Source organism: Lagopus leucura, unplaced genomic scaffold (assembly GCF_019238085.1).
Source record: "Lagopus leucura isolate 7727_CA_CO unplaced genomic scaffold, USGS_WTPT01 Super-Scaffold_100004, whole genome shotgun sequence".
In the NCBI taxonomy this organism is placed as follows: domain Eukaryota; kingdom Metazoa; phylum Chordata; class Aves; order Galliformes; family Phasianidae; genus Lagopus; species Lagopus leucura.
Window position 1 is genome coordinate 34,152,039 of NW_024962264.1, and position 16,001 is coordinate 34,168,039.

Sequence of the window (16,001 nt, forward strand, 5' to 3'; positions counted from 1 at the left end):
AGGATTGATTTGCAGACACCCATACAAAACTTCATTTCTCTTCTTAACACAGGATATAGAGGCTCCTGTACTTTGTCCAGCCACTTCAACCACAGCACTCACAGTCAAGCAGCTCTTCCTTCGGAACATCAGCCATTAGGCTTTGCTGACAGACTCATTTCTCAATTTGTGTCTTACCACCACACTAGATACCATGATGGACTCAAAAAGAGACATGGAGTAAGAATCATCCAGGACTACTGACTTTCTTCTTCTGTTCATGTGGGCTTCTCCATTCGCTGTGAATGTTTGATTTCACCATGCTGGCCCTCTTTGTACCATAAACCTCTTCCATTCCTTTCCTATAGTGTTTCACAGTACACATTGGAAAGGCTTAGATTGCTGCACAAGCTGGGAGCTCTGCAGCCAGCTGGGGAAGCAGAAGAAAACTACTCTCTTGGTCCCACATCCTTTTGAAGTTACTAGCTGATATTTGCTGGTTATGTTTAATAGAGCTTTGGAATCAAAGTGGATTTTCATTTTATGTTTGTTTGCTTGAACATCAGAAAACCTGAAAGCAGGATGAGATTTCTTTCAGTTTACCAAAAAAAAAAAAAAAAAAAATTTGGTGAAAAATTTTAACACATTACCTCTTACTCCAAAGAAAGGGAAGAAATTAGTGAGCTCAATTAAATAGAAAGGATAGGCAGATCCTGGAGATATGGCAGCCTTGAGTGATCAAAAGGAAAATCTGTCTTGCTCTGCTGAATTGCTTTCTGAAACACAAAAGCCAAAATGCTGTGATCTTCATGAAGTTTGGGCCTTCTGATAAAACATGGATACTCTTTGCATTCCTTCATTTGCAGAGAATCAAAACAATGCTGCAGCAAAACATGGAATCAAGAGATAGGGCATCCCTGCTATGCAAACTATGCTCAGCAGATGTCAGGTCCAACAAAAGTATGCAAATGTTTCTTGGACACAATGTGAATAGTTGTGACAGAAGCTAAATCTTTCGTTTGCTCTTTATATTTTCTGCCTTTTCTTTAATTTTGTTTTCTTCTCTTCTTCCTTTGCAACTGTTAAGGAAGCATCTGTGAGTTTTATTAAACAAATGTTACACATTAAAAAACTGTTGCTGTCAGCCAGAAAGGAAAATGGCATCTTATTTGAAAACAATATGTAATTGTTATTGCTGCCTGTTGCAAGTTACACCCTTGAAAAATGATGAGGACTTATTTAGTAGCAACTGATGCTGAGGAAAAGCACTGTAAGTAAAGCAGAAAATTAACTGTTGCATTATCTTTGTATCCATCATGTATAAAAATTGGCTATGAAGAATTTGCCAGTGCCCTCCCACCGGTAAGAAGTTTCAATATCTGCATACAGCAGTTGATGTCATTACACCATTTAGAAGGAAACTGAAACTGGTGCAGAGCTTTTCCTTATTAAGACTGATCTACCATTACTAGAACATAAAGATGGCTGAAACCTGTGGCTGAAGGATTACTAGTCGTTTGCAGCCAGGGAAGCAGATCCCTTCCTGGGCACCCGGCATGCCACATCTCACAGGTTGCCGACATGCAATCTACATGCTCTGCAGGCAGCAGAGCAATCACTGGGAAAAGCTCTGTCTCCCATCTTCCCCAAGAAATTGGTGAAACAGAGATTTTATCCCCAGTGTGCAAAGTACTTTGCAGAGGTCCAATAGAGACACCTCATCACCTCTGCCATAACACCTCATAGACCCTCGTTAGCTCTTCCCTTTTTACAGTTTTGCAGGTAAAATGATTCACCCTGTGCAAATACCCAAAAGTTACCAGCAAGGAAATATCAAAGTGTACAAGAAAACACTCGAATATTAAAACAGATGCGCGTGTTCACCGTGGGGATAAGCGAGCTTCGATACAGGGCTCAACTCTGCTCCAGTTTCGCTTAATGGCAAGGCAAAGCAGTCCCAGCTCAGCAGCAGATTTCTGAGTTCACGCCAGGCTTGAGGAGAAGAGTGCTTGTCCAAGGATTATCATCAGGCCCCTCACAATCAGGTTCTCACTTGCTCCAGGTGGGCTCGATCTCATCAGCAATTCCCTGGACTTCAATTTGGAAGAAACATTTTTGTGTTTGACCTTGTATCTCTAATGTAATGTGTACGCCTACCTCACCCACACTCTTAATATCGAATCTGTTTCCTTTTATTTGAATCACATACGATGCAAGCTGAAGTAGCTATGCCTGCCTTTTTCTTTCTCTTACCTTGTTTTTGACCTACAACATTATCAAGAAGTCCCCAGTTTTTGTTTCTGCATTCACTTCACTGCTTTTATGAAACTGCCTCAGCAAATACGGGTGACTGATAAGGGCTGAACTTTCTTTCACCCTCAGCTGCTCCAATCCGAATTTTTAAAATCCCCACGGGCAGAACAAATACAGAAGGCATTACTGACAATTTTCAAATCAGTCACAGATTTTTCATGTGTAAAAACTGAGAAAGCCAGAAATTTATCTGAACCTGATCCAACTGCTCTGAAAACTTCTGAAGGCTTCATGTATGCAGAGACTTCTTGCCTTTCCTGTGAAGGAGGGGAGTACTCTGGTTGGTGGCCATAGCACTGCTCACAAGAACCTAAAATGTTCTCCCTATCCACTAGCAGAAGCCATCTCAGAGCTAAATAAATTGATACTCAATTACTATGTGTCTACTCATAGTAACAGATGAAATGTGAGGCTACAAATAGATGGTTTGTGGTACCCAGCTGAAGCAGAGGGTGTCCCTCAATATCTTATTTTGAAAGCCTCTATATTTCTAATGAGTGGTTAAATATTTGATGACCCAATTTTGAGAACAGTCTTCAAGGTCAAGTAAGGATTAAAAGTGAGACGAAGATATCACACAAAAAAGCAGCTGGATAGTGAATTCCTGAGGAAGACGTTAGAACTGACAGACATTCAAGTCTGAAAGACTGTCTAAGAAAGGCAGCAAAGAGCCAGGAGTAAAGGGCCACCTTGACAAGAAAAGACTTGGCACATATTTGGTCTGCTGTGGTTGTACTGTTGTACTCACATCTGAGTAAAAGCAAAAAGAAAAAAAAGCCAAGTAATTTCAGTGTAAACATGTTAAATAACTGGCATCTTTCCTGAAAACTTGTAAAATGAGTTGTAGTTCCACAGGTTGGCTGGGTTACAGTATCCTGTAAAGTTAGACATCTCTAAAGGGAGCGTTGACAAGCTCCTCACTGTAGCAACAAAGTGGTACCCACTCAGAGAACGAAGCAAAGCTCTTGGGAAGTAATTAAAGAACATTTTGGTCAGCTTGTGATGCAAATACGATTTTTTCAGATTATGCAGAAACAAAGTGGAAACCCACAGAACATCAGCAAGAAGGTCTAAAGTAACAAGGCTGAGTGATGTTTGTCCAAATGAGCCTAAAAAGAAAAGATGGGAGGAGATAGGAGGATTTCAGATAAATGGTTCAGGAAATATCTCCCTCTCCCCTTTGTTTTCAGTTTTTGTATTTTTACAGTCTGCTGATGGAGACAAAACTAACCCACCTTTTCATGAACCTTAACTCGTGCTCTTTCATCTAGAAAAAATACACTAATTATTTCTTTGGATTCACATTTTTTTGGTGCAGAACTTTGTTAAAGAATAGCATTTGCATATTGAAATGCCCTATTTTTGCTAGTCTTCAGTTACATTTTCTGTCAAGCCAAGCCTTTTTACATTATTTTTAACTGATATTACACATAGTTCATTATATAGATATATATCTCTAGTTCCAATTACTATGAATTAAATCTAAGCAATTTCTGTGAGATCAGCAGAGACTGTCTAGTTTTCAACTGGTTTATCTAGAGCAAAAATACTGTTTATATGTAATCTAGCTGCCCAAGTTCACTAATGACTCTATGGAACTTAGAAAAGCATTCCCTCCAGCTAAACAAAACACATCCTATTTTCTACTCAAAATCAAGAGTTGCAAAATGAGGAGGCATACGGGGGGAGGAGCCAAGTCTCTCTTACCTATGTCTTTGAAGGGCTTCAGTCACTCCCTTCCCAAGTATTACACATTCAGACATAATTCACTAAATGGAAAGTTTGGAGAATTTCTGAAGAAAATATATCAAAACAATTAACCTCTGTTTTGTTATGGCTTCCTCGAATTCAAAGGCAGAAGGCTGAAAAATTAAAAGGTGTAAAGTAGATGCAGCCACAAGGTGCGAAGTAAGTAAAGTCATTTTAAATCACTTCTATCACTTTTTGCATGTCCTGATGTTTAAAACAGCACTGGTTAATGATAGCGTTGATTAACAACACAGCACATTTTCTAATGTATGCTAGAATCTCTAATTAGTTCTTAACCGACTTGACTGCTGTATTCAATGTTTAATAAACTCTGCTGGTAAATGGAGAAATCACAAAATCCAAATGTTGGCTGCATGAATATTCTTGCACTAGCTTCTGTTTCCAGTTGTTTGATTGAGTTTTCTATTTTGTGAACTACTGTGAGAGAAAATCACGTGATAAAGGTGTAACCCAGCAATATGTCAGCAAATAAGCTGCTCCTCTGACCTCTAGTACTTCAAGGAGCAGGCATCTGAATGAAATCAGATCCCTACGGAGTCTGTGGCATCAGACATACCAGAAAGAGACATGAAACCTTGTTGTATGCCGTGAGCAAGATAAAGGAAATTTTTTTACCTAGGCAGGGCTCGTGTTTAATATTCTGCTCTTGTACTTAGCCAACTGAAGCCCCAGTGAGCTTTTGTTTATGATCTGATTCTTGTTACTCACATGCAACTAACTGCTCAAGTTGTGTGGTCACTTCTCGTACGAAATGGAGGCAAGATGAAATATGAGAGATTAGAGCTTTGTTTTCAACATAGAAAAAACAAACAAACAAGCAGAAATGTCAGAACTAATATATATATATCACAGTATATATTTTTATAACTATGGAATTAATATCTATATCCATACGTATCTATAATTAATTAATTTATTTGAGAAAAACCTGAAATGATAAATTCCTTGTGTGATAGGACAGGGTTGTATAGATACAGCTGCTTAAAAGCCTCCAAGATTATTTAGGTTTTACCTAACTTCTTTGTGTTTCATTAAGTTAATTGGAAGTACAGCTGAATAACCCAGTATTTAGCTTCGCAACTCATGGCAGTAGTCATAGCCTAATTAAATACTTCAGAATCAATTCATTCAATCACGACATACACACACATACAACAACAACAACAACAACAAAACACACAAAAAAAACAACCTTTCAATATCCTTACAAGATTAGAAGAAAAGAAGGTTCTGCTAAGGCATATGGCAAGCAATCTCTTCTTGCAAAACAGCAAACTAAACCACAGCTCTAATACCATGTGTTAAGAGATAGTGTCTTTTTCACACATTGCATTTAAAAAGTCTCTCCAGAAGCAACCGGAATACAACCTGAACTGTAGCACCAGGTTGAAACACATAATTTGACTACAAGGAATTGAAATGAAAAGGCAGAAAAGGAGATGAAATTCCATGAATTAAAATTTTGATTTCCCAAACAATTTCCTTAATTGCTAACACTTAGGTTGGAAATTTGTGGAATGTAACTAATAAAAAAGTAAATGAGAATGCCTGCTGCACTGAGATATGTCTCCATCAGCACACAAGTAAATAGACATAGGCGTCAAAACTGCTGAAATAAGCACCCGTTCTAGCTGAAGTGAGGAATGAAGCCATAGATTTAGTTGCTGTAAAGATCGTAAACTTGTTTGTTTTTTCTCATTTCTTGACTCCATTATGTAATCATCCTGTTGAGATATTTGTATACGGTATACAAACAGTAGAAAGTTTTTTTGCACCCATCACAAAAAAAAAAAAATCTATAACAGCTACTATAGTTTGCTACTTTCATGTGCTTAGAAGCCATCATCCAGCAAGTGAACAAAGATTGTATTTTCAAATGTTTTCATCTTGACCAAATTCTCTGCTCATAGTGTTTGTGATAATCCTAGTTTCATGCACGCAGGCTGAAGGAGGTGTGAAGGAGAATCCACTGGCAAAAGCATGGCAACACATCAGTACAGTAATTTATTTGTTCATATTTTGCTGTTGCATATCTGAAAAGGTCATACTCAAATAAAGCTGCCAAGATATGATATTCCTCTGAGAGGAATAAAATGGTTTATGTATCTCAGCTTTGCCAAAAAGCTATGGAAACGAGAGCTTCATTTTGTGAATAAAGATGTAGGCACAAATACTGGATCAAGCAGGGTGAAGACCACCCTTGGGCAGAGTGTTTAGGAGGAAAGTGGTGAAAGGTTGGGGGTTTGCTTTGTTTTGTGGAACATTTGGGTGTGTATAACAGGCCTGTCTAAACAGAATTGGTGTGTCTGATGGCTGATCCAATATTCTGAGGAGGTCCTCTATTCAGAACTTGTTTTCTTTCTGCACTTACCCTATTTTGTGTATTGTACTAGATTATACTGGTTTCATAAGTGGCAGTCACAGTAACTGTCCATCTGGATATGTTTTGAGGCTCTATAAAGTTTTAACAACTGTAAAGGGGAAAAAATAATGAAGTATGCAGCCAGTCTGAAGTTGTTATCTAGAGACTTAACCTACTGTTGCCAGGAATGCACAAAGGACAATTCATGTTCCATGTAAAATGCATTCAGATCCGTAGTCTTAATGCAGCAAGAAGTTTTCTCTTATGATGGAAGAGATTGTATTCTTATATTTATAACCCCTTAATGCATGAAAATAGTTAGAATAATAATATTAAAATCATAGTAACACATTTCAACATCTAATCTTGATTCAGGGCATGTGTAACTGAACCACATACTTGATTAACTCTTGCACATGTCCTATTGTCTGCTTTTTAATAAGCAAGATTTATATTCTTCAGTGTCCTTTAATAAGATTTTGGCCTGTGAGAATTTATTCACATGCTATTCATTATGGAATGCCAATCATAATCTTTGTACACACTTGTTTCCTCACATGTAAAAAGTTCTCTATTTCGGATTTTCAGCATTTAATAATTCTTTTATTTAAGAAGAATCTACAGGATGAGTTTAAATTTTGTGTATTTTCGTGACAAAAGACAGTTGTTAACAATGAAATAAATGTGATATATTCAGTCAGACTGTATCAGTGACTATTTGGAAAAAAATAATACAGCTTGTACAGATTCCTATTACTAGGATTTGGTACTTGGTGCAACCCCTGCATATTAACGTAATTCCAGTTGCTCCTGATATTTTCAGCAAATGCTGAGTAAAGTTCTTGGACTTTACTGGTTGAGGAGTAAAATCCCAAATCCCTCAGAGGTGAAATTTCCCAATAGAATCACCAGTGCCTTATGATAAGTAGCAAGAAAAATATATAATGTTCACTTGCTTTAAAGTAGTGTATGCACACAGAAAAATTTTGGTAAACGCACCTTCTACATCAGTAACACGGAAATCTAAATAAAGTAGGTTTTCCCTTTGGGAAAAAGAAAAATCATTATCACAGGCTTACCTTTTCAACCTTGGACTCTTATCTTGGTGATGACAGAGGATCTGTTTTCAAACGCCTCGCTAGACAAGATATGGTTCTGCAAATAAACTGCTCAGGTGCACATTGTGAAGTTCTGGAGTAGGCCTTTTTAAGCCAGTGAGATTTAGATGGATCACCTTAACGTTTAAAAAGTAGGACTGTACTTGTATCAGGCTCAAAAGGACAAATCGGGGCATTAGGACTGTGACCCTGCAAACTATATTATGTCTTACTATAACAATAATATATAATAATATAATCCACTAACTTCCTTAGCTATTTCCTGTTTTATCATTATACCATGCCCAATTGGATCTGGAAGCTGGGCCTACATTGTCTCTGCTCACAGAGTGAAGCTCAAGACCACAGCATGTGCCAGAGAGGGTCCCCATTGTGCAAGCTTTCACTCAGCACCAAATCACACTATCTCCACACTGGCTTTAATTTGGGCTTTCACTTTGCTCCTGATGTTTTGATAAATACATAGGAGAAGAGAAGCCAAATCACACAAAACTGTCTCGTTCTGATATATCAGGCATTAGTTACATTTAGTCTCTTGAGCAAAAGAATTCCTGAGCTGAGAATACTGCCAGAGCTCCTCGCACAGCAGCTGAAATCATGCTGGCAATTGCAAGCATAATTTAAGCCTCTCTTGTTCAATATGCAGCTTTTTGGTAATTTATCCCTTGGTTATCCCAGCTAGGCTAATATTTTTTTCCCACCATTTCTAAGAGAAGATTAAACCTTGTAGGGCTGGAGAGAATCACTCTGGCTAGGGGAGGGGAAAAAAGGAAGAGGAACAAGACTGTCATAAGGCAGAGATGATGTTAGAACAGTGAAAGCTTTTCCTGTGGCTCTCCAGTACCCATCTGTAATAAATTCATATGGGGATTTGGAGGAAATAAAGGCCTCAGCTAACCAGCAGGTTCAGCAGGTTAGAAAGCTGTACAGTATGGTTAACAGCAAATCTTTGTTTTATCCATCCTGACAGGTTCTGCTGTATCATACAGATATTTATTTTTCTAAGGTAATATTATAAATCACTGTCAGGTCATCAGCATTCCCACAGATTTCCAAAGCATTTCTTTACCTGCCAAAGTTCCACAGACCCAGGTTGCTGTATAAGCTGCTCCCAGAACGGGGCACACAGCTCTGTACTGTGCTCTGCCAAAGCACCCTCACTCAGGAAGAGGTTGTAAGAAAGAAGCTGGCCCCAAGAGTTACGGCTTAAGGACACCATGAGACCTTTATTAAGACCACCTCCAGCAATAGTTTGTATTAATCATAACAAAATAAGCCAACATTTTACTTAAACAAAAGCTTTTTTTCCATTCATTATTCACTTAGGAAAAACTAATCAATTAATTTCGCTAGTAAGAGAATAAGTTAATGTACTACACGTGGTACATTGTCTTCAATCTGAATGATTCGTGCACATCTACAAATTAAAAACAGCTTAATCCTCCTAGTTAAACAAGACCCACTGGTTCAATTTTATATATAGTGGAATCATGATTAAGGCCAAATTACAAATTCTGTCAGGACCCTGGATTAAGGTGAGAGATCATCAGGGGCTTTCATAGGACCATCTTCCAGCTGAGAACAACTGGAGTGTGACATGTGCTTGCCATGCCTCCTTCTCTGCCTTATACAGCCCATTACCATAGAATCATAGAATCACAAGGTAGGAAAAGACCTGCAAGATCATCTAGTCCAACCATCCTTCCATTACCATTGCTACCACCAACCATATCCCGTAGCTCCTCATCCAGACACCTCTTGAACACCACCAGGGACAGCAACTCCACCACCTCCCTGGGCAGCCATTCCAGTGCTTGACCACTCTCTGAGAGAAAAAGTTCTTCCTTATGTCTAATCTAAACCTGCTCCGGTGCAACTTGCGGCCATTTCCTCGAGTCCTGCTTGTTGCCTGGGAGAAGAGGCCAAACCTCTCATCACCACAACCTTCCCTTTCCTCCCCTCCCCTTCCCTTTTCTGTGAATGAATCTCAAAAAAAATTAAAGATGAAATAGAATTAAGTTCAGTCATTATTCTGCGAGAATCATATTCACTTCTAGAAGTTGAAATTACTGACTTTACCAGCTAGCAATATGATTGAAGTCCTGATAATAGGAAATGGTATCTCGAATGCCAGGGTTACCAGTGTCACACAAAGTTGCTTACTCTGTACCACAGTAATGCTGCAATGCTCTTGTGCTGCCCTGCTTTGCTATAGGTTACATGATCAAAACTAGGTCCATGCTAAATGATTTGAAGTAAAACAGGCCCTTTATTTTCAGACCATCTCAAGGGCTTTTGGAAGTGGGAGGAAACCAAGCGCCAGCAAATGGATCTAGGAGGGCCTGACCTAAGGATAAGGTTAAGTGGTGTAATAATCTCCATGCTGAAATTGATGCTGTATAGCAGCTTCCCTGATGTGCTTGGTCACAAGGTGAACCACTGTAAGCCCACCTCACAGATTTTCTGCCCAAATCACTTAAAGTTTGAGGCTCTGTCAAACACAGGAACTCCCACCTAAAACACTTTCCTTTCTACTTACTAAGGACTACTTTCTTTCAGGCTGTACTCACTGATAACCTTATCATATTTCTGTTTACTTCACTGTTCTTTATTTAGTGCTGTGATATTTGCTTCCAAAAACTACTTTTCAGATACAAAAATTTAATGCAGAGTGCTAAAGCTGGCATATGCATACCACGGAAGCCCAATCTAAGCATTAACTTTTGTTCTATACAAATTTTCTAAATGCAAAACATTTCTTAGATTACAGAGTTTCTTCTCTGAGAATCAAAAAGTTAATGCATGAGTTTCCTTTGTCATCGTTGTTACAGAGGAAAACGATCAGTCTAACAAAAAGTTTCTTTTCAGATATTGTTGGATGGGCATTTTGATCAGATTTTTTTGTTTTGTTTTGTCTGGTTGTTTTTATCTTCTAAAGAAAGATAAAACTAGCTAATGACTTGCAGAGTTTCTGTTTTAACAACATGCTTGTTGTTAAGACCAGCAAAGGCAACACTCTCCACAGACTTCATTAAGGGAAAATGTCTCAATGTCCTGCTCTCAGAGACATTACACATATCTTCCCTTTGCAGAAAAAAAATAGCTGAGCTAAATTTGGAATTTTTCTGAAGTAAGAAGGAGACTCTAAGTTAAGAGAAGGATCCATGAAGAATTATTCCCTGATGGCTTGGGAAGGATTTGTTTCTGACATGTTCCAGCTCAACCCAACCGCACTCTTGAGGTACAACTGTGTTAGAGAAGATTTTTTTTTTTTTTGCTTTGGAAGGATTACTCACCAGCTTACTCAAACTGAAACACGATGGTATTTCAGTATGTAGAGAAGAAATAGTAATCTGATAAAAAACAGGAAACAGAGGTAGAAATGCTTAATGTGTTGAAGATAGAAAATGAAGAAAATTCTACTCGCGCCTCATGCAGAGCAGTTCGCAAAGAAAGATGGCAGATCTAATGTCAGTTAGGCATGCTGTACAGAGATAAATAAAAGCAGACACATTGATGTGTGAGCTGGATATACTATCTGAAATTTCAAAAGACTGGGGATATGGCACCGATAACAGGATCCGTCAAAAGACACGAAGAGCTAGAAGACCAACATTCCGTATGAAGACAAGGACGGACTTTCATCTCAGCTAGGAAAAAAAAATGGAATTTGAATAGTACATCAAAAACAAAGTGCAGAAAAGTAGAAACAAACTGATGCTTCACACAGTATTGGGGTGCAGATTCATACTGATAGGCAAGTAGGTGGCCAAGAAAAATAGGAAGTAATTAAAAAACAGAATAGACATAATCCATCTAGGAGAGTTACTAATCCCTAAATATGACTGCTGCAAACAGTCCACCATACTCACAACAAATGGACACAGATATTCTGTGCTGACTTGCCTATGGTCTGTACAGATAAGAACAGAAGAACAATCAGAAGTTTAATCCACATTTACAAAAACTCTCCCTTTAAAATCAAAGTGCTTGTATGCATGACAGAAATAAGGGTGAGGACTCAGAAGTGGGGGCAAGTTGTTTACAATATAGGCATTGAAGATAATATGTTTTGTTTGCATTCAGAAGACATCTGAATAACCTATCATCTCAGCCAATTGTTACAGAAAACTTATTCTTCTTTCCTAAAGAAGTAATGTTTGATTGCTCTCTCAAACAAACAGCTGAGCTATGATCCCACAGCAACAAGGGATCTGTCTGTTCATGCTCTCCAGTAAGCCTAGCCTTTTCACTTAATCAACCATACCCCAAGTTGTTGAGACTCATTCTTTCAGCTCTGGCCTCTTGAGTTGGCCAAGGGAATCACTACAATAATGAACTTTGAGAATTTTGTCAAGCAATCTTCTATTTAAGCCTCAAGAGGTAAACATAGCCTCAGTTTGGTTGATTTCTTTGGATTGATGAGGAACACTATGGTGCAGAGAAATCACACATATCCCAGTCCAAAGGATGGTAAAAATTAAGGTGCTAATATATGATTGTAAGGCCTTCAGATCAACACAGAAGTTGGGCAGGAAAATATTTACTATGCTAAAAGTGCTAGGAGAAACTCAAAACTCTAACCCATTGTCAGTGATCGTTCCCTTAAGCACGCTTCCTGATCAATACTTGAGAAGCCTTAACTTTGCTCTCCAAAGTAGCCAAAAAAACACTGATTTTATCTCAATTTATATGTCAGAGCTATATAAAAATGCAATAACCTTTTTGTTTAAATAGTTTTTAACATTTTTTCTATTTACATAAGCACAAAAATGTATTAAACCAAAGATTCTTGGAGATAAAATAACACTTTAGAAAACCACAAAGTAAAAAAAATAATAAAAGCAAGCATTAATCTGACTTAAAAAATGAAGGTGATGAAAATAAATTAAATTAAATTACCCTATACATCTAAGAACCTTGATTATAAGCTCTACCATATTATATAACCAAAGCAGAAATTTGAAAAAAGTGAAAGAAAAAAACACCAAGACAGTATTAATAAAATAATGAGAAGTGTCGCAGAAAGGTTAATGAAATATTGGTAATGATTAATGGTGTAATGGATAACTCTATGTATCTTTACAGAATGAAAATATCCAAACTACCTCAGCTTTAATAATCATATTCCCAGTGAGTGCAGATGAGAAACTTAAAATGTACGTATAAGACTGGAAATGGTTATAAAAAGATCAGAGGCTTTCAAAATTCACTGTGTACTGGGTCTAGTGAGTGTAATGCCAAGAGTAATATATGAAATCTGATCTGACAGTTTCACAATTTTCCTTTGTTTGAGGAGATCCCCATGCAATGAAAACCTACAACATCATGCCAAAACTGAAAGAAACAGTGGAAAGGATTCAGTGGTAACTACCACTAGTCCATTTCTCGCTGGCAAAATATAAAAAGAAGATGAAGAATTAATTACATTAGGAAATCCAAGGGAACATGGTTTAGATTAAAGGACTTTTTTTTTAAGCAGTCAGCTGGAAGGCTGATATAGTACTGCTCATGCAGATGTTTGGAAAGTATTTCACAAACTCTAATCTTGGAGAGTGTCTAAAGGCTTTTGCTCTTCCACTGCTCCATGCCATCTCCAATTTATCTTCTGTACAAAATAGAAACTACAGCTTCTAGTCAAATAAGACGAGTAATTAAAAACAAGCAAAAAAACACGACACAGTAGAATATAAATATTACAGTCTATATTCTGTAGGTCCAGTATCTATAATAGATTGGCAGATCCCTTTTTATCAATAAGCAACAAAAATAGAGTAATAGCTATCTGTCAAAACTAGGTTTAATTCACTCCCTTGGTTCATATTGGCACAGAACAGTATATTGCTACACTGAAACCTAGGAGTTCAGACCTGTTTGTGTGGCTTACCTTGAACAATCCAGCTCTATATTGCTCTCTGGGTAGTCATGGTCATCTGCCTACAGAGGCAACAGCTCTGTCTGATCTTGGTTTCTCAGCCCATCTCCATTGGCAGTTTCTGATATATTGATAGTTCCACAGCATTCTATAAACATCAGACACACAAACAGGTTACTTCAGAAGTGAAGAAGAGTATGGCAGAATGTCTGACCTATATTTAACAATCATAAGCGGCATTAAGATCCTTAAAACCAAGGTATGCAAAGGTAGAGCAGTTCTATGTCTGCTCCTCATCTGGTTACATGTACCACAGTATCTATCCTCAAATATGCTCTGTTCTCAAAGCAGAAGAAATAAGAATGAAAAGGGCTGTGATGCTGACCACTCCACAACGTAACAATATTAATTCAGTACTGCACAAGTCAGAGGAAATGCCAGTGTCCTTGGAGCTGACCCAGTCTGCTAGCTATTCTTTATGCCCCAATGACTTGAAGTGATAGATGAGGAAGAATCATCTTGCAGTGTTAATAACTGTGCACTCACAGAGATGTGAAGGAGCTCAGCGTTTGTCTTGAAGGGCAGGAAGGCCATCCCTAGAGCCTTTGCCAGAGACACCAGATGTGCAGGGAGGAAGCAGAGATACTAACAGTGTGGAATCAGCAGTGTTGAGTGATGGGTAGGAAGGTGAAAGAGGAAGCAAGCAGAAGGGATGGGATGAAGAGAAAGTCTTGCCAACAAGTTCTGGTACAAAAACATTGAGAATCTCTGAGCTTGTGTTTGGGTCAAGTTCTGGGCCAATGCTCCTGGGTTCTGTTAATTCATTTTGTAACTGCTTACAAAAATTTGTCTTGTGATGAGGAGCTCTGAGCGGTCTTCAGCTTGAAGGATGAGGGCTTCCACTGTCATGTCCTTAATCCACAATATTTCTCTACCACCAGAGATGCTGTGTGTGTCTGAAATATATAGAGAATTATTGATGAAAGACGTAATACAAGACTGAGCATTTTTTTTATCACAAAAACATACATCTAGCACTCAAGGGCATTTCCACTGCTGGGAACCTAAATTAGATATAAAGCCTTTTGATTCACTCTTTAAAATCAATTTCTGCCTTCAAAAGAAAGAAGATTAGATGAAGGGAAAGGTAAAGAAAATGGATACTCTTTTGCCAATCCACAATTCATTCAGAATTAAGATTTTCACTTTCCAACCTCCTCATAAGTGTACATTTTTCTGCTCATGCTAGCTCTTTCATTAATTATTTCTCTGAACTCTTGCTTTTTAGCCACATTCCACACAGTCTGGTCCTGCAATTCCAGTCACAGCCTTTGGGTTTCTTATTTCCCTTCTTCCCTAAAGCAGAATTAAACCCTGCTGGTTGGAGCCAGCTCAGCCTCAAAGCTGGGAGGCAGCTCAGACTGTGCATGTTCTCTGTACCATGCTTTGCTGCAGCGACAAGAGCACTCTCACTCTTGGGGCCCTTTCCAGAGGACTGCTCTTCCTTCTGTCTCTACCCACAAGCTATCAGGTCCCGCAAAGAGAAATGCTTCATGCTGCTTTTCCCCTCCCTGCTGACTAGATGCATTTTTGCATATCAGTTCTGAGCATCTCTTAAAGTCTGTCTCTGAGTGGCTAGAAGAAGTGTTATCTAATGGTAATATCCAGCCAGACAGATTCTCCTTTGCTATCCACTTCATTGTTGCAAGTATGATTATGAAGGATGACTCCTGCGTTAATGAAAGAGAATGGAATTTCCATTGACTTTAGCAGGGTCAAAACTTCACCCTGAAGGACCTATCACTAGGAATGGGACAGAATTTCCATTTTCACAAAGAATTTGCAACCCTTTAATTATGCTGTAAAACCTCAAATATTTTCTTCGCAGGGCAAAGTTCGTATCTTATTTCAGATGAATGTAGTGGCTGAGCATCATCAGCTGCCAGAAAACCTTTAGAAGTTACTTAAAATAAGAACAGGCATAAAAGAGAAGCAGGGTGGGAAAGGGTTGTTTGCTATTAAACATGAACACAAACCAAGCTGGGCCTTTTGTCTATTCCCTTCCCCCATTTCGTTCACACAGTCCTTATCACCCTTCAGACAGCCTCGGAATGCTAATTTTTCTAATCACTTGGGGACTGAAAACTGCAGAAACTGTAGAAATTAACCAAAATATTATTTTAAACTTTGTTTAATGAGCCTGGATTCACACCTGAAAATAAGCTCCCAATCCTTCCATTCTTCCAATAATGGCATTTCCACACGTTCTGAAAAACTAAAATTCAAAGCAAAAATTTGAAAACATTTCCAAAGGTCTGTTTCAATCAGAACTAGCAGGTAGCTTTTACAAAGAAGTGGTTTTAAATGAAAGCCTAATTGTTCTCTTTTTGCAAATGTTTAGAACTTCTTTTCATATAGAAGCAGATGATAAGGACGTTCAGAATGGTTCGGTGAAATGATACTGTAATGATAAAATTCAGATCAGCTTTAAACTTTATTGTATTTTCCACCTCTTTCTAAGCTTTAAGGATTTCAATTATTCTGTCTCTCTCAGCGATGAAGTCTATATGCATGTATCCCTCAT

At 38.2% G+C, this 16,001-nt stretch overlaps 1 long non-coding RNA gene across 1 annotated transcript; it reads right to left on the reverse strand.

Annotated features, from left to right (window-relative positions):
• Positions 1-2,013: 2,013 nt before the first annotated feature.
• LOC122180355 lies at positions 2,014-14,362 on the reverse strand. Its single transcript, XR_006179024.1, has 3 exons — positions 14,258-14,362; positions 13,430-13,565; positions 2,014-2,072 (listed from the first exon to the last, which is right to left on the reverse strand). It is a non-coding gene; the product is annotated as an uncharacterized LOC122180355 (long non-coding RNA).
• Positions 14,363-16,001: the final 1,639 nt, after the last annotated feature.